Here is a 21,850-nt window from a genome sequence, read left to right on the forward strand (position 1 = left end):
CGATTCGAATTTAATTCCGATTGAGTTGACTGGGTAGTACCACGGGTATGAATATTCAAATAATTTCAATATGGCGACCACCACTAACTGCGTTACGTAATAAAAGAATGCGGCAACTTGTATCAGAAGAAAGTGAGGCATTTTCGCTAGTTTTAACTGTTCTGTGTTCTGCGTGCACATCCGCAAACATCGAGCACACACATATTAATACAAAGCGCCACCAAGAGGCAAAAGGTAATTACGAAAATTTTGACAAAGAACTTTGTCCTAAGGGCACTGTCTACGGGTGTCAATCCAAAATTTCGCGAAGCGAAAGTGTAACGATTTGTGTAATCGTTTAAACGCTTATATCTTCCACCCAATTCAAGCAATCTGCATGCTTTATCCACCAAACGAAAGGGGAAGTCTTTAATTGCAAGTAGACTACCTCACAAAGTTGATAAAACTTTGTTAAAGTACTCAAAAGTTAAGATGAAAAATAAAAATTCAGACCGGGAAAATCCCGGTCGCTGATTGGTTGAGCGCAACCTTTCCCGAACAAATTAATCAGATTCAAGTATCTAGCACTTAGCAAATTTTGCTCTCTGCCACTGCTTCGAAAGCGTCGAGCCGTCACAGCCAAGCGATGTTATAAAAGAGCGCCGTGCCGCCGGTTGAAGCTCAAACGAGTCCGAAGCTTTGCACGAGGAGGATCGAGAAGCAGCAGCAGTACAGCAGAGCCGCCGAGAGGAAGGAGAGAATTGACAAATTGGAAAGAGAGGCAGAGCAGGCGCGGGAGGGAAAATTGCCGGCAACTTGGAGTGTCATCATCGCATGGTTTTATCATCGTCATAGGACGTTAAAATGGCCCTTTTCAGGGCCAATTCACACGAAAGAGTATTCTTTAAAAATCTGGTTGGGTACGGTAGTGAGTGTTTGTGTGTGCGGAAGGGAAATCGAGTGGCAAGTTTGGGGATTGAAAGAGCACCAAATTATCAACGCATACACACAAACGCGGGCTGGGGAGCTTCATTTGTGTGCGCCTGGTTTCTGCCGTGCAACTACCCTTCACGAGTTTGCTCATGCGATCGATCTTGGGGAAAATCGATTTTCGATATTAGTGTGGTTCCGCGAACACAATTTTAGTGTGGTTTACTACACATACACACACGAGCAAATCCACAGTCGATGGCGCTTTCTTGCTACAAATACACTTGCAACGCACTGTTTGGTGCTCTAGGTGGTGTGTAGTATGTGTAAAGAGAATGAATAAAAAGATCGGAACCCATTTTTTGCGAAGCGAAATCGTTACGTGGCGATTTCCCCTCTTCGCAGACTTCCCCTCCTTTTCCTTCACGCTGATTGGTTGAACAAACCTTTCCCGATCATCCTCTCCGAGAGACGTGAGATTGATGTATCTAAAATCACTTCCACTCAAGCTCATAATTTTCTGACAGCCGAGGAGTCAACATCGAGTGGCAGTTGCAGAATCAGAAGGGACAGCAGAAATTTCCCCCGGTCAACGACGTGGAGAGGTCGCCGAAATGGCTCGGGCCGTCGCAGGAACGGGACGGATTATCGCTGCAGGCCATCAAGGAAGAACGTTAGGGACCGATGTGGTCAAGCTGCTGATCCCGGAATGCTCCGGTTAACGGCATCAAGAAGGGGTCTCCGTGTTGATCGAGAACCAGTTCCCTTTGGGTCAAGTTGGTTGTGGTTGCGATAAAGTTTATGGTTTTTGATACTGGACATGAAATTAAACATTTCGGCAGGGGGGACATTTGCCGAACCAAAAGAGTTGGGGCAATATGGGTATCAAACTTCATGGTTTTTGATACTGGACATGAAATTTGAAATTTCGGAAGTATTGGCCACAATCCGGAGTGGTCGGAGGCCCCGCGGATGTTCCGGAGGCCCCGGTGGGGGGACATTTCCCGAACCATAAGAGTTGAGGCAATATGGGTATCAAACTTCATGGTTTTTGATACTGGACATGAAATTTGAAATTTCGGAAGTATTGGCCTCAATCCGGAGTGGCCGGAGGCCCCGCGGATGTTTCGATGGGGGGACATTTGCCGAACCATAAGAGTTGAGGCAATATGGGTATCAAACTTTATGGTTTTTGATACTGGACATGCATCTGACCATTATCTGAAGTTAAGCAGTTAAAATAAATCGCTTATTTTACGCAGGAAGTAATAAATCGATTACTGCGATTGCCTTTTTATTGTGCCGCGGCGAAATTCTGTTTCTGGAAATATAGAATAACTATTTCGTATTCAATTAGAGCCCTTGAAAGGGCAGTTTTAATGTTTGCTGTTGAAATTTACTTTGCTGCCGCCAATTGCTTGCAACAGCCTTGCAAAAACATTTCCGCATCTTGATAACTTTCGAGTGGTGAGGGAAAGTCGATTGATTTCACCTTGATTTCTATTGCAGCTCCATTTGCAATTTCCGTCCCCTTAGTTCGATAGGACGTTGATATTATGTCTTAAAACTAGCATAGCATAGCATAGCATAGCATAACGGGTCTGCACCACGCTGTAGGGGGTGCCACAATGGTCAATTCAATATTCTTATTTGATTGCTGCCCGGTACAACCAAGAATATCTAAGAACGTAAATTTCCACACTGTGCTCCAAGGCTACGCCCATACAGTCCCGTGGGGATTTGGGAGGGGATGTTTTTGTTGTTCACTAGTGGCAAAAGTGCAGGGAACCCATGCGACTTTTAAAAGTGAACGGAATGTTTTTGGGAGGTTTGGAATGGGGATTAGGGGCATTTCATCGGGCCGATGAAAATGGTTGAGTGCGTAATGTATTTAATGATTTGATTGTTTGTAAGTGTAAATGTGAGTCTGTACACTCAAAAATAAAGTTATCGGTTGAAAGGGTTTAAAGTATCCTTTTAAACGGTAACCGAGCTCTACCCTTTGCAAAAGGGTACAGATTACCCTTTTCAAAGGGTGAAAACCATCCTTTGAAGTCACTTCGCTGGCTTTACCCTTTCAAAAGGGTACTTTCTTTACTGCAAGCGATGGTGGCGCCGCCCTGCGTTTAAAAATCGGAACTAGTTTTGGTTTTGAACTTGTTCGTGTCATTGCGTGTCAACTTTTTCGTTTGCCGGAACTGTTCCGGACTAAGTTCGCCAGAACCAGAACCAAGCTCATCAACGACGAACAAAACGCTGACAGCATCACGTCGGTGTTTTTTGAGCCGACTGCTTCCATCCCGCTGTGCCGGCTGTTTCCGACGGTTTCTTCGTCCATCATCTTCGACCCGGAGAACAACTCTCGAAATGCACAAACAACGAGTTCCGGCAGCGCAGCCTACCCTGGATTAGAATGTTCCCGACGCTGCGAAACACCCGCCATCTGCTTTGCCGCATTCGTCAGCAGATTGGCACCATCCACAACGGCAGTTCTAAGGAAGAGCAACAGTTAAGTCTTCGTCGAAGGATGCTACCTAAGGCGGACTAACAATAAACCCCACACTACGGGGGAGACTCTCCGGTGGAGAGACCTAGAAGGATCAGCCAGCGCTGGACACGGTACCGGGAAAGGACAAATGAAGTTAGCAAGCACCGCTGCAACGTAAGTTCTACAATATCAATATTTTTAAAAAACTTCAATTTACTGTTTATTTTCTTTCCCGCAAAAAAAGCGCACACACACGACAACCCGGAGCAGACAAGCGAACCTGTCCCAGGTGCAGCTCGGAGCAGAACCACAAAGCGGCACGGAAATCATTCTGGATTGCATGGCCGTTTCGTTACCGGATAGCTGTCGTTGCTCAGAAACCTATTCCTGCCGATGAACGTCTAACGTGAATCGTGATAAATATTTTTGTAAAAAAAATCGAAATAAAGTCTAATTGAAACTATTTTAAAGACAAAACTTCTGCTTAATATCAGGATAAATGAATAACCTAAAGATGGCGCTACTGTATCAAACAATTTTTATGACCCATAGATGTCGCTAGTGAGTGCGCCGCTCCAAGACCAGTATCCTTTTAAAGGGTATTGAGCCAGTACCCTTTTGAAGGGTTTCGCCCTCGTACCCTTTCAAAAGGGTGACGACGGGTAAAGTTGAAAAAAGGATAGAAAGTACCCTTTTAAGGGTTATTCTGATTTTGAGTGTAGTGTATTATCTAATAAGCATATAGTTTTGTAATAATGATAAATAATAAATATAATAAATATAGTAAATAAAATAAATATAATATATATAATAAATACAATCAAGATGAGTCCAGGAAGCTGTAAAATAAAACAGTTATTTAAAATATAAATGCTCCAGATGGTTCCATGCTGTTTTAGAAAGTTTCGTTAATTTAAGCAATTTTATCATATATGGTATGAGGAGATGGTATATTACAGGAAAGGAATAGAATAAGGAATAATATGAACATTTAAATAAATCATATAGTGAGTAGACAAATTTACATGTAGACATTTGATTTAAAATAAATGATTCCAGGAAGCTGTAAAAAATCAAAATAATTTTAAAACTAATACTCCAGATGGAAACACAGATAAAACAACAAAGACACAAGAATCCTAACACGCGGCTTCGCACCTTCCACATAATTCGACATGAACACGATCACGAATACAGCACAAAAAGAACGCCACAAAAATCCATCTTCCCGGCGCTGCTGTTCACACGATAATGACGCGCAATAATATTCATTAGCACAATGACCCCCCTCACCGCATGCATGATATGAACACGATCACGAATACAGCACAAAAAGAACGCCACAAAAATCCATCCTCCCGGCGCTGCTGCTCACACGATAATTGTTGATATTATGTCTTAAAACTATTCACAAAAGAGTTGTCTTGTGTAATTATAAGGGAATCATGGGGAAATTTGGACTGGACATTCTAATCGAAAATTTCAACAATCATCTTGCAAAGTTCTTTGTCATACTGGTCATGTGTAACATAACCACCTGCACCTTTTTGTAATAAACGAGGCAGCTATACCACCACGAACATTTCTGTTGCCACCTTTTGGTTCCTTGGATTAGCCATGGATATTTTCATAGTGTAATAGTGAGTTATCTAAGCCCGAGCTCACGCACACTAGCACTCCATTTGTTTTGCTGGTGGGTACAAAATTTAACCTCAATGTTTTTCGTGTACGTTCACGCAATACATGCGCACGTAGATAACTCTATGAACAGGGCAGCTACCACCACGCAGCGCCACCAGCCTAAAAGAGCATTATTTTATTACGTAACGCAGTTGTTGGTGTGGGTTGATAAATAACTAAAGTTGAACTTTAGTTGAACTAAAATAAGTTTAATGCTGTTACTCTGTGAAGCAATAACGTTGCCCAGGCACGAAATATTTTAGCAGAGCTGGTTCTGTAAGAATCCTGCTAGAATGTCACTACATTTACGTATCTATAAGAAAATGGAAACTGTGTTAGAACTCGGCTAGAAACCAACCAACGAATGCCTGCTCATTTAGGTACACTTCTTTTAATACGTAACACTAAAATTTGGATTTTTTGACCCCCTCCCCCTCCATTCAAATTTCAAAAAATATACTTAACTCGTTCGAACCTCACACCCCCTCAACCTACACCACCAACAGCGTTACGTAATAAAAGATGCTCTTTTACGCTGGTGGCGCTGCGTGGTGGTAGCTGCCCTGTTCATAGAGTTATCTACGTGCGCATGTATTGCGTGAACGTACACGAAAAACATTGAGGTTAAATTTTGTACCCACCAGCAAAACAAATGGAGTGCTAGTGTGCGTGAGCTCGGGCTTAGATAACTCACTATTACACTATGAAAATATCCATGGCTAATCCAAGGAACCAAAAGGTGGCAACAGAAATGTTCGTCAAAAAGAGGTGCCGCAAAAAAACTTTTTTGATCAAATGTTCGAACAAATCAGCAACAATTATCTCATCAATACCGAACCGGCGCCGGCTCAGGTGCTCAGCACGTCCTCGCTGGCAACGTTCTCTCTCTGATTTTTCTTCGCGATTGCGTCGAAGAACTTGGACATCATCCTAGAAGCTGCTTATGGAATTGAGCTTCGGCAAGGAGCAAACCGCTTCTGCTTTCGGTATCGGACGGAAGTTTGATTTGTTAATATGGTGTCAGTCGAAGTACAAGTACTTGCCCTTTATTTAAAAAATATGCTTAATGAAAAAATAATAATAAATATACAAAATTATTGTTTAAGTGATGTTCTCGCTATCATGTTAGAATAGATTTTTTATATATATTTATTACATTTCACAACTTGACTTTGCGCATGATGAATAAAAGCACAATTCCCCGGCACAAGCATCTACGAATCGCACCTCACAATTCTTTTTAGTAAACGTCTTTATAAGTTTTACATTAAAATCGCGATCCAAATGAAAACTGTTCAGGTTAAGCAAATTATATCAGGCAGAGTCGATGCTTGGAAGAACTGAGTCGCGCTGAGCGAACGGAACTGGTACTGCTTCTTCTGCACCTGCGGCTTGCGGTATTTGAACGCGTTCAGTACGTAACCAAGAAGATTTCAACTGATTTCCCGACGAGCAGTACTCCTAGCACCAGCCTTTGACCAGCGGAACATCGATCACCCATCGACATTGTCCCGACGCATGTTGAACGGCCGCGGCACCCACAGCAACAACATCCCGTTTGGAGGAAGCAGTCCTTCAAGAGGAATGCAACACTTCCAGCAGCGGTGCGACGAACCAATTAAAACCTGGAGGGGGGAACAAAATAATGTCTTTAATCACAGAAAAACAACTGGTTCGAAAGATGATCGTTTTTTAAACAACTGATAGTTGAAACAAGAATTGCCTATTTAACTTGAAAAGTTTGAAAAGAATATTGAAACTCACCATGCGAGAACGATGCTTAGCGGAACAATCTGTCCAGCTGAGATGAACAAGTTTCCACTTGCGGTGGAATTCGATGGCGTTGGATGTTCCGATGCTCTCCGGCAGTTTGTCCTTTTCCGGTGCTGCTCCATAAACTTTTCCTGTAATATCGGCGAAAAAACAGTATCCGCGTTGCAGCTTGCTGCATCACAAAATTAAATCAAAACAAACTTGACAGTCGAGCGCGAAAGAGACACAAAGCAAACCAACGTTTTCAATAAAGCAGGTGTGGTTCTGTAAAATGTCAAATGGCAAGAGGAATTTAATTCCTTAATATATTAAATGCCAAAATTAATTTATTAAGGCCATTTTCACGCCCCTCGGTTTAAACCGAACAGCGCAATACTCAAAGCATGTGATTTACTAAGGATTACATTTTATTTTGAACTGTAAATATTAATTTAAAACAATAAAAAACATTTTCCTAATAAAATTTAATGCTTAAAGAAATTATGAAAAATTACAATAGATGGCACTGTTTCAACAAAACAAAATTGACTCATAGATGTCGCTAGTGAGCGCGCCGCTCCATGGCCACCCAGTCAAATCAATCCGAATTCTGAAACGGAATCTAATTAGAATCGTATACAGAACGGAATTTGTATACGATTCTAATTAGATTCCGTTTCAGAATTCGGATTGATTTGACTGGGCAGTATCCTTTTAAAGGGTACTGGGCCAGTACCCTTTTGAAGGGTTTCGCCCTCGTACCATTTCAAAAGGGTGAAGACGGGTAAACTTGAAAAAAGGATAAAAAGTACCCTTTTAAGGGTTATTCTGATTTTGAGTGCAGGCACGAAATATTTTAGCAGAGCTGGTTTTGTAAGAATCCTGCCAGAATGTCGCTACATTTCTGTTAGAATTCTATAAGAAAATGGAAACTGTGTTAGAACTCGGCTGGAAACCAACCAACGAATGCCTGCTCATTTAGGTACACTTCTTTTATTACGTAACGCTAAAATTTGGATTTTTTGACCCCCTCGCGCTTCGTTTAAAATGTCCATACACATTTCAAAAAAACACTTAACTCGTTCGAACTCCCCACCCCCTCAACCCACACCAACAACTGCGTTACGTAATAAAAGAATGCGGCAACTTGTATCAGAAGAAAGTGAGGCATTTTCGCTAGTTCTAACTGTTCTGTGTTCTGCGTGCACGTCCGCAAACATCGACCACACTCATACTAATACAAAGCGCCACCAAGAGGCAAAAGGTAATTACGAATATGTTTGGCACTTTCGTTTCGGTTTTGCAAAAACAAATAACAAAACTAACTTTCAAGTATAGTTGACTATTAAACTTGTAATTGTTGCTGATTTGTTCGAACATTTGATCAAAAAATAATAAGTTTTTTGCAGCACCTCTTTTGGACGGACATTTCTGTTGCCACCTTTTGAATCTTTAGATTAGCCATAGATATTTTCATAGTGTAATAAACACGGCAGCTACCACCACGCAGAGTCACCACCGTAAAAGAGAATTCTTTTATTACATAACGACGTTGGTGGTGTGGGTTGAGGGGGTGGGATGTTCGAACGAGTTAAGTATTTTTTTTTTCTTTTATTACATAACGACGTTGGTGGTGTGGGTTGAGGGGGTGGGAAGTTCGAACGAGTTAAGCATTTTTTAGAAATTTGTAAACGAAGAGCAAGGGGGTCAAAAAATACAAATTTTAGCGTTACGTAATAAAAGAAGTGTACCTTAATGAGCAGGCATTCGTTGATTGGTTTCTAGCCGAGTTCTAACACAGCCCAGTCACGAAATATTCTAGCAGAGCTGGTTCTGTCAGAATCCTGCTAGAACGGTGGAACATTTCTGCTAGAATGCTGTAAGAATATCCAGCTCTGTAAGAACTCTGTTAGAATCCTGCTAGAACGTCGTGACTGGGAGTTTCCATTTTCTTATAGAATTCTAACAGAAATGTAGCGACATTCTAGCAGGATTCTTACAGAACCAGCTATGCTAAAATATTTCGTGCCTGGGCAACGTTATTGCTTCACCGAGTAACAGCATTAAACTTTTTTTAGTTCAACTATTGGTACGTTCGTTTGATGGCTAGTTTCACACTGAGTGCCGCACTCAGAGCTGTCAAAGTGTTTCTTTGAAGAAACTCGCGCTAGTTCCGCACGAGTTTCGCCGCCATGTTGGAACTGAAACTCTAGTGCCGCACTCAATATTTTTTCAGTTTCATTCGAGTTCCACGCGCAAATGACGTTCGATTGAACCAAAACTGGCACCGACGAGTGCGGCACTCAGTGCCACACCGGCATTTCAAACGAACGTACCATATGATTACACAAAAGTGTGTAATCCTACTTGAACCTACTGCCCAGTCAACTCAATCGGAATTCTGAAACGGAATTCAGTTCGGTTGTTGCGTTTGAAACGGAATACTTAAACGATTCGAATTTAATTCCGGTTGAGTTGACTGGGTAGTACCACGGGTATGAATATTCAAGTAATTTCAATATGGCGACCACCACCAACTGCGTTACGTAATAAAAGAATAGAGTAATCTACGTGCGCATGTATTGCGTGTACGTACACGAAAAAGATTGAGGTTAAATTTTGTACCCGCCAGCAAAACAAATGGGGTGCTAGTGTGTGTGAGATCGGGCTTAGATAGCTCTATGCGGCAACTTGTATCTGGAGAAAGTGAGGCATTTTCGCTAGTTTTAACTGTTCTGTGTTCTGCGTGCACATCCGCAAACATCGACAACACATATTAATACAAAGCGCCACCAAGAGGCAAAAGGTAATTACGAATATTTTTGGCACTTTCGTTTCGGTTTTGCAAAAACAAATAAGGGTAATTCTCCGCCAACTCACACAGCAGTTGCCCCGACCCCTCTTCGATTTGCGTGAAACTTTGTCCTAAGGGGTAACTTTTGTCCCTGATCACGAATCCGAGGTCCGTTTTTTGATATCTCGTGACGGAGGGGCGGTACGACCCCTTCCATTTCTGAACATGCGAAAAAAGAGGTGTTTTTCAATAATTTGCAGCCTGAAACGGTGATGAGATAGAAATTTGGTGTCAAAGGGACTTTTATGTAAAATTAGACGCCCGATTTGATGGCGTACTCAGAATTCCGAAAAAACGTATTTTTCATCGAAAAAAACACTAAAAAAGTTTTAAAAATTCTCCCATTTTCCGTTACTCGACTGTAAAAAATTTTGGAACATGTCATTTTTTGGGAAATTTAATGTTCTTTTCGAATCTACATTGTCCCAGAAGGGTCATTTTTTCATTTAGAACAAAATGTTTCATTTTAAAATTTCGTGTTTTTTCTAACTTTGCAGGGTTATTTTTTAGAGTGTAACAATGTTCTACAAAGTTGTAGAGCAGACAATAACAAAAAATTTGATATATAGACATAAGGGGTTTGCTTATAAACATCACGAGTTATCGCGATTTTACGAAAAAAAGTTTTGAAAAAGTTACTTTTTGCGTTTCTCTTTGTTTCGTCGTCCGTGTCTGTCGCGGGTGACCATGAACGGCCATGATCGATGACGACCAACTTTTTCAAAACTTTTTTTCGTAAAATCGCGATAACTCGTGATGTTTATAAGCAAACCCCTTATGTCTATATATCAAAATTTTTGTAATTGCCTGCTCTACAACTTTGTAGAACATTGTTACACTCTAAAAAATAACCGTGCAAAGTTAGAAAAAACACGAAATTTTAAAATGAAAAAATTTGTTCTAAATGAAAAAATGACCCTTCTGGGACAATGTAGATTCGAAAAGAACATTAAATTTCCCAAAAAATGACATGTTCCAAAATTTTTTACAGTCGAGTAACGGAAAATGGGAGAATTTTTAAAACTTTTTTAGTGTTTTTTTCGATGAAAAATACGTTTTTTCGGAATTCTGAGTATGCCATCAAATCGGGCGTCTAATTTTACATAAAAGTCCCTTTGACACCAAATTTCTATCTCATCACCGTTTCAGGCTGCAAATTATTGAAAAACACCTCTTTTTTCGCATGTTCAAAAATGGAAGGGGTCGTACCGCCCCTCCGTCACGAGATATCAAAAAACGGACCTCGGATTCGTGATCAGGGACAAAAGTTACCCCTTAGGACAAAGTTTCACGCAAATCGAAGAGGGGTCGGGGCAACTTTTCCCGATTTCGTGTGAGTTGGTAGAGAATTACCCATAACAAAACTAACTTTTAAATATAGTTTGATTATCAAACTTGTAATTGTTGCTGATTTGTTCGAAAATTTGATCGACGAAGGCACGTACCCGCCAAGAGTACGCTAATCTGGAAAAGGCGGTTAAACGCTCTTGTAGGCGGGACAAGAGAGCCTGGACAGATTCCCTTGCCGACGAGGGAGAGAAAGCTGCCAACAATGGTGACATGCGCCTCCTCTATGACGTATCGCGACGCTTGTGTGGTGCCAGGACGAATACACAAATTCCGGTGAAAGACAGGAGCGGCCAGCTGATAACCGATCCAGCTGACCAGCTGAGACGATGGTTCGAGCATTTTGAGCAGCTGCTACAAGTCTCGAATCCACGTCCAACCGCTCAGTATCAACCGCCTAACGTGAGGCGTATCAACCGGGTGAATTCTAATCCACCTACGCTGAGAGAGATTGAGGAAGCTGTGAGGTGTATGAAGTCCGGAAAAGCGCCAGGGATAGATCGGATCACCGCAGAAATGCTTAAAGCTGACGCCCAACTGTCAGCTCGGATGCTGCATCGGCTATTTAGCAAAGAAGACTAATCGTTTTGTAAATTATATTTGAGGTAAGTCCTAACTAATGACCGTGATTTATTTCTTATTCAATGATGAATATTTTTTATATTTACAGATCCCGATGAACATTAAGAAATCTACATCAAGAAGATGATTACTGAGCAGAGAATTGGAACATCGGAACAAAGGTTCTATCATCGGCCTCTCCACCAAGAGGACATTCCCTCAAGCCGGAGATCTTTACAATCGTCGTTTAATCCGTCGGGTTGGTGGCCGGGATGTGTCTTAAAATTACTTTTGATTCGCGAACGCAGATTTTAGACCATGACCGCTTTTACAGTGATTTTAATTGGGAAGAAAAGTGTGTGAAGAATCATTGCCTTAAAGAATGTAAAAAAAAAAATAAAGCTATTAAAATTAAAAAAAAGTTTTTTTTAAATGCATAAATATCACATTTCTAAAATATGCTCGCATGGTTTTCGTAATAAAAACATGTGGATTACATTAGCAATTCATTCAAATTTGAAGTGAACAGCACTTCAAAATCAAGTGCGAAGTCACACGAAACTAACGTGATTTGCACTTGAAATTAATACGGCGCACGATTGAAAATTTTCAAGTGTTTTGCACATGACATTCACATGCAAAGTAGTATGGGGTAGATTCATGTGGAAAACATCTGACATTGCTATGTCGGTTTCTTTCAGTGCATAGACTAATTATATATAGATACGCCACTCCGCTGTTGGGGCTGGTGACGCTAACGCCACGCCATAATTCCCCCTGGTGGCAATTTACAGGTAAAATTTTTGGGCGTCTCCCTTTGGGAATATTGAAAAAGTTTTTTCTCCCCAGTTTCAGTTCAATTGGTTCGGTTGCATCGTAGCAACATCTGCTTTTCAAACTTTATTTATTTTCTGTCAAACCAAAAAGCACATCATTGATGATTTTAGAGTTCATTTAGAAAAATACGGTCCAGATGCTTCCGCCTAACTAAAATTCCTTGAATGGAACCGGTTTATCCGACGGTGCCCACTGTTCGACGTGGATAAGTGCCGACAAGTGAGTAGATTGATGTTTAGCCAAAAAAGTTTTGTTTTCACACCCCCTCAGGTTACGTTCAAAATCCCCACTGCAAGTGGAACCTGCACCGCAATCCAGAATCTGTCCTCCAGATACAACCTTATCCAGCAGACACATTCTTCTCCAGCCACAACAACGCTTTTTTTTATTGTTCTCCGAAATGCAGCGACAATCCACCGGAAGCGAGCAGCGATGTCTTCGGCAGCGCAGTCTTCTTTTGTGTGAACTCCAGCAATCTCTTGCCGAATACCGGTTCCTCCGTGGTTCCTCCAAAATCTGTCGTGTTCTCCTGCATTTCATTGCGATACTGAACGAGAATACTCGGACAATCAAAAATACCACGACGAATCAAGTGCCCTGCTGGCAAAAGTGTCAAGAACTAGTGAAAATGCTATGATTTTTCTGCAAATTTTAATTTGTAATAATACTCAAGTAGTAGTGATTTAAAGATGCACAATAAAACGGTTCTGAATCTGTTTTGAATTTTTATTGTCTAAACTTGGGAGCTGCCACTTTGAAAGCTCAAGGTTGTTCTTGCTCCATGCCATTTCGGGTCAGACGGGTGATCAGAAGGCAGCGGTGACCCCTCTCAATCCGACACGCATATGGCTGGATCAGTTTTGTGGTCACTTCTTATTTATCTGGAAGAAGATAAAATGTAGCCTCCCACACGATAAGGCTCACGACGAAGTTATTATACCAACCTTCACCAGCAAAAATCACCTTATAACTCGGATTGCACTTAGTTCGTTCACCGTCGGTACCACACGGGACGTACCACCTGGGAGCGGCGCGAACCTGCTTCTATTTCGCCACCTAGTGGGCACTGTTTGACCTTGGCTTGAAGTTGGGTCACATCCTCCTCCTTTGGTTTCTTTGTTTTGATCTGCGGCTCGGAATCGTCTCTGCAGCTGCCGTTGCCGCTTGCGTTACTAGCTTACGCTGGAGGCCGAGCATCTTCCTCTTGTTTCGGAATTAATCCCAGAAAAAAATTTAAATACGAAATAAAAGCGCCCTTTGAATCAACGTTTGTGACACTTGGCAAAACAGAAAGTAAACATTGAACGGGCAAACACAAAGAGTACTTCGATTTTGTTTAACAATTTAGTACCTGTAACTTGACTGTGGTGGCGCTCGGAGCGCTAAAGGGGTGTCGCCAACTGGATGTATGGAAAAATCCCGAAGTGAGACATCTAGGTAATTAATAATCTATGCCACCACGCAGCGTAAAAGAGCATTATTTTATTACGTAACGCAGTTGTTGGTGTGGGTTGATAAATAACTAAAGTTGAACTTTAGTTGAACTAAAAAAAGTTTAATGCTGTTACTCGGTGAAGCAATAACGTTGCCCAGGCACGAAATATTATAGCAGAGCTGGTTCTGTAAGAATCCTGCTAGAATGTCACTACATTTATGTATCTATAAGAAAATGGAAACTGTGTTAGAACTCGGCTAGAAACCAACCAACGAATGCCTGCTCATTTGGGTACACTTCTTTTATTACGTAACGCTAAAATTTGGATTTTAGGATCCCCTCCCCCTTCGTTTAAAATGTCCATACAAATTTCAAAAAAAATACTTAACTCGTTCGAACCTCCCACCCCCTCAACCTACACCACCAACAGCGTTACGTAATAAAAGATGCTCTTTTACGCTGGTGGCGCTGCGTGGTGGTAGCTGCCCTGTTCATAGAGTTATCTACGTGCGCATGTATTGCGTGAACGTACACGAAAAACATTGAGGTTAAATTTTGTACCCGCCAGCAAAACAAATGGAGTGCTAGTGTGCGTGAGCTCGGGCTTAGATAACTCACTATTACACTATGAAAATATCCATGGCTAATCCAAGGAACCAAAAGGTGGCAACAGAAATGTTCGTCAAAAAGAGGTGCCGCAAAAAAACTTTGTTGATCAAATGTTCGAACAAATCAGCAACAATTATCTCATCAATACCGAACCGGCGCCGGCTCAGGTGCTCAGCACGTCCTCGCTGGCAACGTTCTCTCTCTGATTTTTCTTCGCGATTGCGTCGAAGAACTTGGACATCATCCTAGAAGCTGCTTATGGAATTGAGCTTCGGCAAGGAGCAAACCGCTTCTACTTTCGGTATCGGACGGAAGTTTGATTTGTTAATATGGTGTCAGTCGAAGTACAAGTACTTGCCCTTTATTTAAAAAATATGCTTAATGAAAAAATTATAATAAATTTTGGGTAATAAAATTGGGTCCGTAAGTTTGACAATTTTGGAATAAGAAGACAACAACTTCCTTGGTTGCTGTGCACCCTTAAGTGATGTTCTCGCTATCATGTTAGAATAGATTTTTTATTTATATTTATTTTATTTCACAACTTGACTTTGCGCATGATGAATAAAAGCACAATTCCCCGGCACAAGCATCTACGAATCGCACCTCACAATCCTTTTTAGTAAACGTCTTTATAAGTTTTACATTAAAATCGCGATCCAAATGAAAACTGTTCAGGTTAAGCAAATTATACCAGGCAGAGTCGATGCTTGGAAGAACTGAGTCGCGCTGAGCGAACGGAACTGGTACTGCTTCTTCTGCACCTGCGGCTTGCGGTATTTTAACGCGTTCAGCACGTAACCAAGAAGATTTCAACTGATTTCCCGACGAGCAGTACTCCTAGCACCAGCCTTTGACCAGCGGAACATCGATCACCCATCGACATTGTCCCGACGCATGTTGAACGGCCGCGGCACCCACAGCAACAACATCCCGTTTGGAGGAAGCAGTCCTTCAAGAGGAATGCAACACTTCCAGCAGCGGTGCGACGAACCAATTAGAACCTGGAGGGGGGAACAAAATAATGTCTTTAATCACAGAAAAAACAACTGGTTCAAAAGATGATCGTTTTTTAAACAACTGATAGTTGAAACAAGAATTGCCTATTTAACTTGAAAAGTTTGAAAAGAATATTGAAACTCACCATGCGAGAACGATGCTTAGCGGAACAATCTGTCCAGCTGAGATGAACAAGTTTCCACTTGCGGTGGAATTCGATGGCGTTGGATGTTCCGATGCTCTCCGGCAGTTTGTCCTTTTCCGGTGCTGCTCCATAAACTTTTCCTGTAATATCGGCGAAAAAACAGTATCCGCGTTGCAGCTTGCTGCATCACAAAATTAAATCAAAACAAACTTGACAGTCGAGCGCGAAAGAGACACAAAGCAAACCAACGTTTTCAATAAAGCAGGTGTGGTTCTGTAAAATGTCAAATGGCAAGAGGAATTTAATTCCTTAATATATTAAATGCCAAAATTAATTTATTAAGGCCATTGTCACGCCCCTCGGTTTAAATCGAACAGCGCAATACTCAAAGCATGTGATTTACTAAGGATTACATTTTATTTTGAACTGTAAATATTAATTTAAAACAATAAAAAACATTTTCCTAATAAATTTAATGCTTAAAGAAATTATGAAAAATTACAACAGATGGCAGCACTGTTTCAACAAAACAAAATTGACTCATAGATGTCGCTAGTGAGCGCGCCGCTCCATGGCCACCCAGTCAAATCAATCCGAATTCTGAAACGGAATCTAATTAGAATCGTATACAAATTCCGTTTCAAACGCAACAACCGGTTCCGTGTTCGAACCTGTTGTTGCGTTTGAAACGGAATTTGTATACGATTCTAATTAGATTCCGTTTCAGAATTCGGATTGATTTGACTGGGCAGTATCCTTTTAAAGGGTACTGGGCCAGTACCCTTTTGAAGGGTTTCGCCCTCGTACCCTTTCAAAAGGGTGAAGACGGGTAAACTTGAAAAAAGGATAAAAAGTACCCTTTTAAGGGTTATTCTGATTTTGAGTGCAGGCACGAAATATTTTAGCAGAGCTGGTTTTGTAAGAATCCTGCCAGAATGTCGCTACATTTCTGTTAGAATTCTATAAGAAAATGGAAACTGTGTTAGAACTCGGCTGGAAACCAACCAACGAATGCCTGCTCATTTAGGTACACTTTTTTTATTACGTAACGCTAAAATTTGGATTTTTTGACCCCCTCGCGCTTCGTTTAAAATGTCCATACACATTTCAAAAAAACACTTAACTCGTTCGAACTCCCCACCCCCTCAACCCACACCAACAACTGCGTTACGTAATAAAAGAATGCGGCAACTTGTATCAGAAGAAAGTGAGGCATTTTCGCTAGTTCTAACTGTTCTGTGTTCTGCGTGCACGTCCGCAACCCAGTTAAATCAATCCGAATTCTGAAACGGAATGTAATTAGAATCGTATACAAATTCCGTTTCAAACGCAACAACCGGTTCGAACACGGAACCGGTTGTTGCGTTTGAAACGGAATTTGTATACGATTCTAATTAGATTCCGTTTCAGAATTCGGATTGATTTGACTGGGAAACATCGACCACACTCATACTAATACAAAGCGCCACCAAGAGGCAAAAGGTAATTACGAATATGTTTGGCACTTTCGTTTCGGTTTTGCAAAAACAAATAACAAAACTAACTTTCAAGTATAGTTGACTATTAAACTTGTAATTGTTGCTGATTTGTTCGAACATTTGATCAAAAAATAATAAGTTTTTTTGCAGCACCTCTTTTGGACGGACATTTCTGTTGCCACCTTTTGAATCTTTAGATTAGCCATAGATATTTTCATAGTGTAATAAACACGGCAGCTACCACCACGCAGCGCCACCACCGTAAAAGAGAATTCTTTTATTACATAACGACGTTGGTGGTGTGGGTTGAGGGGGTGGGAAGTTCGAACGAGTTAAGTATTTTTTTCTTTTATTACATAACGACGTTGGTGGTGTGGGTTGAGGGGGTGGGAAGTTCGAACGAGTTAAGTATTTTTTAGAAATTTGTAAACGAAGGGCAAGGGGGTCAAAAAATACAAATTTTAGCGTTACGTAATAAAAGAAGTGTACCTTAATGAGCAGGCATTCGTTGGTTGGTTTCTAGCCGAGTTCTAACACAGCCCAGTCACGAAATATTCTAGCAGAGCTGGTTCTGTCAGAATCCTGCTAGAACGGTGGAACATTTCTGCTAGAATGCTGTAAGAATATCCAGCTCTGTAAGAACTCTGTTATACCCCGTTCGCACGGGCGAGTTATAGCCGGTTTTAACGAAAAGGTTTTAAGTTAAAACCAAGTTATATCCAAACCGTTCGCACGGGAGCGAGTGGTTATAACGGTTTTAACTATTTTGACAGATTACAGAAGGCTGTGATTATTTAGTGTTGTCATTCATTTTGATTTTTTATACGGTGATGCGGATTTTGGCCATCGTTTTCACTCTATCCGGTGAGGGCCGGGTTTTTTGGCCTTTTTCGCTTCCGGATCTGAGCACAATGGCAAGTATTTAAAAATCATATTTTCAAATGTTATTTATTGATTATTGGCCGGTTGGAATTGGTCTGCTGACTCCGAAGGTTCGGTCACCGCTGCAACCAACTGGGATTTAAATTTAAATAGTTGGACGATCTGGTTGATCCGGAACTGCTTTTTAAGAATTTACCGGGACATGCTACCGAATCCCTCGACAACGTGACGGAACTGAGGCCGTTCGAAAGGTTGCGCCTCGGTGACTGGAGGTTGCAATGTCTGACGCATCATGTGCTGAGCTGAACCCGGAAGGTGGCCCGTGAGCTGGTTATGGTCAAGGAGAAGAACGAGATTCTGCTGCTTCTGGGTATCGTCCTACTGTGGAGTGTTGGACGAGTCCTGAAAATACTTTCTTGGCCTCAAGATCGACGACTTTCTGGAAGGTCGCCTGAAGATCCAAGTGTTCAGGCTAGAATAGGTCATTTATCCAGGTCGCATGAAAAGGTTAAATAAAGTCTGAGATCAGTTCGAGGGGGGGGGGGAGGGAGGGGGGTTCGCTTCATACGTACCATCAGCAGGGGTGACATTGGGTCTGGGGGGTGAGATTGGGTCATACAAATTTCAGCATTTTTGTATGACCCAATTTCACCCCCAGACCCAATGTCACCCCTGATGACGGTACTAAGATACAATCAGATTGTTAACACCGAAAGCATCTCCAGAAACCGGCCAGGCCATCCAGAATGCTCTGAACTAAGTGCGATTTTTTCGCGGGTTGCGCAAAGGGGTCATTTTTTATTAGGTGTAAATTTCCACGAGGTAAATTTATTTAGTAGTACTGTTCTGTTCATGAATTCCACATAGACTCCAAGTCGTCGTGAGACAACAACGAACTTGTTCTACGCCAAAGCTACCGGCTGGAAATGACCAAGTATCAATGGAACAATCTACGTGCTTTTATAATTTGCTAAGATTGTCAAAAACCGTTGTATTCACTAGCCCCGATGGGGGTGTCCGTCGAAGCACTGCCGAACAAAAATAAGACTCACTGCGTTGAAGATTTTAAAGCACAACCATCCTCAAGCGAATGGACGCTTGCGAGATCTTGACAGGCAAATAATGCACATCACCAGCAGTACCACCGTGATCAACGTTCGCCCCCCTCCCCCCTACCTTCCCTTCCCATCCATTAAGCCCCTAATCATCTTTTATTATAGAATTTTAAAAGAACATGCGTCGACATCAACTTAACTGGAACGGAGTAAACCAATCAAATAAAAGCTGGCCGCCATTCCGTAACAACAGGTCCTTGCACTGCCCTTATAGAGTTATCTAAGCCCGATCTCACGCACACTAGCACGCCATTTGTTTTTGCTGGCGGGTACAAAATTTAACCTCAATCATTTTCGTGTACGTACACGCAATACATGCGCACGTAGATAACTCTATAACACTTCCAGGGTATGCTTTCTATATTTCGTTCACCAATAAGGGTCGCATCTGGAACAGCAGAACCAGCGGGTCTCGCACGTTGTAGGTTTGCGAGCCGTAGAACGCCTGTTTCGATTTAAACGGGCAAAGATCCGTCTTGGGAACATCCAATCAGGGTGATATCGAAACTACAGATGCCAGCGCTCCGTTTGCTACTTTGATTCGGACGGGCCACTTCCGGCTTTGCTTCTTTGATTCAGAACTTATCCGAAACGGGATTTTGTTCAACTATCTAAAAGTAATGATTATCAGAAAATACAAAGCAAATTCTATTATATTTTGAAACTCACGTGCTGCTACTTCTTGACTTGTTGTGTTCTCACGATCCCATTGCTTCTGCTTCTGCTTTCCATGAAGGAATCCGCCAGAACGGAACAATTTATTGGATCAGCACGAAACGAAATCCGCACCTATCGTCAGTTTCAATCTACCGAAATCGAAACGAAACTTCGCTTCGATTTACTATGATGTTGGCTAAAAGATTTTTTTTATTATTAGTTTGAATTGGTACATCAGTCTCGAAACTCACCAAAAATCCGATACAAAAACGAATATCACCAACCGAGACAAAAAAAAAGTTATTTTGTTTGGTTGTCGTGTAAAATTTTTTGAAGGATTAACCAAAGCCTACTAGTTTGATTTTTTTGAAATTCCAGCAGTCAAATTCCCATTTCGAGTAGTTTTAACTTGGTTATAACTTTTAAAACCAGTTTTAATTTGACAGATCGTTGTATGGGCAAAACCAGAGTTATAGCCGGTTTTAAGAGTTATAACCACTTTTGGTCTTATAACCGGTTATAACTCGCCCGTGCGAACGGGGTATTAGAATCCTGCTAGAACGTCGTGACTGGGAGTTTCCATTTTCTTATAGAATTCTAACAGAAATGTAGCGACATTCTAGCAGGATTCTTACAGAACCAGCTCTGCTAAAATATTTCGTGCCTGGGCAACGTTATTGCTTCACCGAGTAACAGCATTAAACTTTTTTTAGTTCAACTATTGGTACGTTCGTTTGATGGCTAGTTTCACACTGAGTGCCGCACTCAGAGCTGTCAAAGTGTTTCTTTGAAGAAACTCGCGCTAGTTTCGCACGAGTTTCGCCGCCATGTTGGAACTGAAACTCTAGTGCCGCACTCAATATTTTTTCAGTTTCATTCGAGTTCCACGCGCACTGACAAATGACGTTCGATTGAACCAAAACTGGCACCGACGAGTGCGGCACTCAGTGCCACACCGGCATTTCAAACGAACGTACCATATGATTACACAAAAGTGTGTAATCCTACTTGAACCTACTGCCCAGTCAACTCAATCGGAATTCTGAAAAAGAATTCAGTTCGGTTGTTGCGTTTGAAACGGAATACTTAAACGATTCGAATTTAATTCCGATTGAGTTGACTGGGTAGTACCACGGGTATGAATATTCAAATAATTTCAATATGGCGACCACCACTAACTGCGTTACGTAATAAAAGAATGCGGCAACTTGTATCAGAAGAAAGTGAGGCATTTTCGCTAGTTTTAACTGTTCTGTGTTCTGCGTGCACATCCGCAAACATCGAGCACACACATATTAATACAAAGCGCCACCAAGAGGCAAAAGGTAATTACGAAAATTTTGACAAAGAACTTTGTCCTAAGGGCACTGTCTACGGGTGTCAATCCAAAATTTCGCGAAGCGAAAGTGTAACGATTTGTGTAATCGTTTAAACGCTTATATCTTCCACCCAATTCAAGCAATCTGCATGCTTTATCCACCAAACGAAAGGGGAAGTCTTTAATTGCAAGTAGACTACCTCACAAAGTTGATAAAACTTTGTTAAAGTACTCAAAAGTTAAGATGAAAAATAAAAATTCAGACCGGGAAAATCCCGGTCGCTGATTGGTTGAGCGCAACCTTTCCCGAACACAATAATCAGATTCAAGTATCTAGCACTTAGCAAATTTTGCTCTCTGCCACTGCTTCGAAAGCGTCGAGCCGTCACAGCCAAGCGAGGTTATAAAAGAGCGCCGTGCCGCCGGTTGAAGCTCAAACGAGTCCGAAGCTTTGCACGAGGAGGATCGAGAAGCAGCAGCAGTACAGCAGAGCCGCCGAGAGGAAGGAGAGAATTGACAAATTGGAAAGAGAGGCAGAGCAGGCGCGGGAGGGAAAATTGCCGGCAACTTGGAGTGTCATCATCGCATGGTTTTATCATCGTCATAGGACGTTAAAATGGCCCTTTTCAGGGCCAATTCACACGAAAGAGTATTCTTTAAAAATCTGGTTGGGTACGGTAGTGAGTGTTTGTGTGTGCGGAAGGGAAATCGAGTGGCAAGTTTGGGGATTGAAAGAGCACCAAATTATCAACGCATACACACAAACGCGGGCTGGGGAGCTTCA

At 41.6% G+C, this 21,850-nt stretch overlaps 1 protein-coding gene and 2 long non-coding RNA genes across 3 annotated transcripts in view; all 3 read right to left on the reverse strand.

Moving 5' to 3' along the window:
* Window positions 1-21,850, reverse strand: part of LOC120428915 (uncharacterized) — a gene marked incomplete at its 5' end in the record, with an annotated part of 240,613 nt that overhangs the window by 208,658 nt on the left and 10,105 nt on the right. The window lies entirely within an intron of this gene.
* Window positions 12,905-15,956, reverse strand: LOC120428172 (uncharacterized). Its single transcript, XR_008211820.1, has 4 exons — window positions 15,617-15,956; window positions 13,780-15,476; window positions 13,373-13,631; window positions 12,905-13,309 (listed from the first exon to the last, which is right to left on the reverse strand). It is a non-coding gene; the product is annotated as an uncharacterized LOC120428172 (long non-coding RNA).
* Window positions 19,182-20,154, reverse strand: LOC120428174 (uncharacterized). The gene is made up of 3 exons (XR_005607048.2): window positions 20,000-20,154; window positions 19,761-19,944; window positions 19,182-19,702 (listed from the first exon to the last, which is right to left on the reverse strand). It is a non-coding gene; the product is annotated as an uncharacterized LOC120428174 (long non-coding RNA).

Source organism: Culex pipiens, chromosome 1 (assembly GCF_016801865.2).
Source record: "Culex pipiens pallens isolate TS chromosome 1, TS_CPP_V2, whole genome shotgun sequence".
NCBI classification, from domain to species: domain Eukaryota; kingdom Metazoa; phylum Arthropoda; class Insecta; order Diptera; family Culicidae; genus Culex; species Culex pipiens.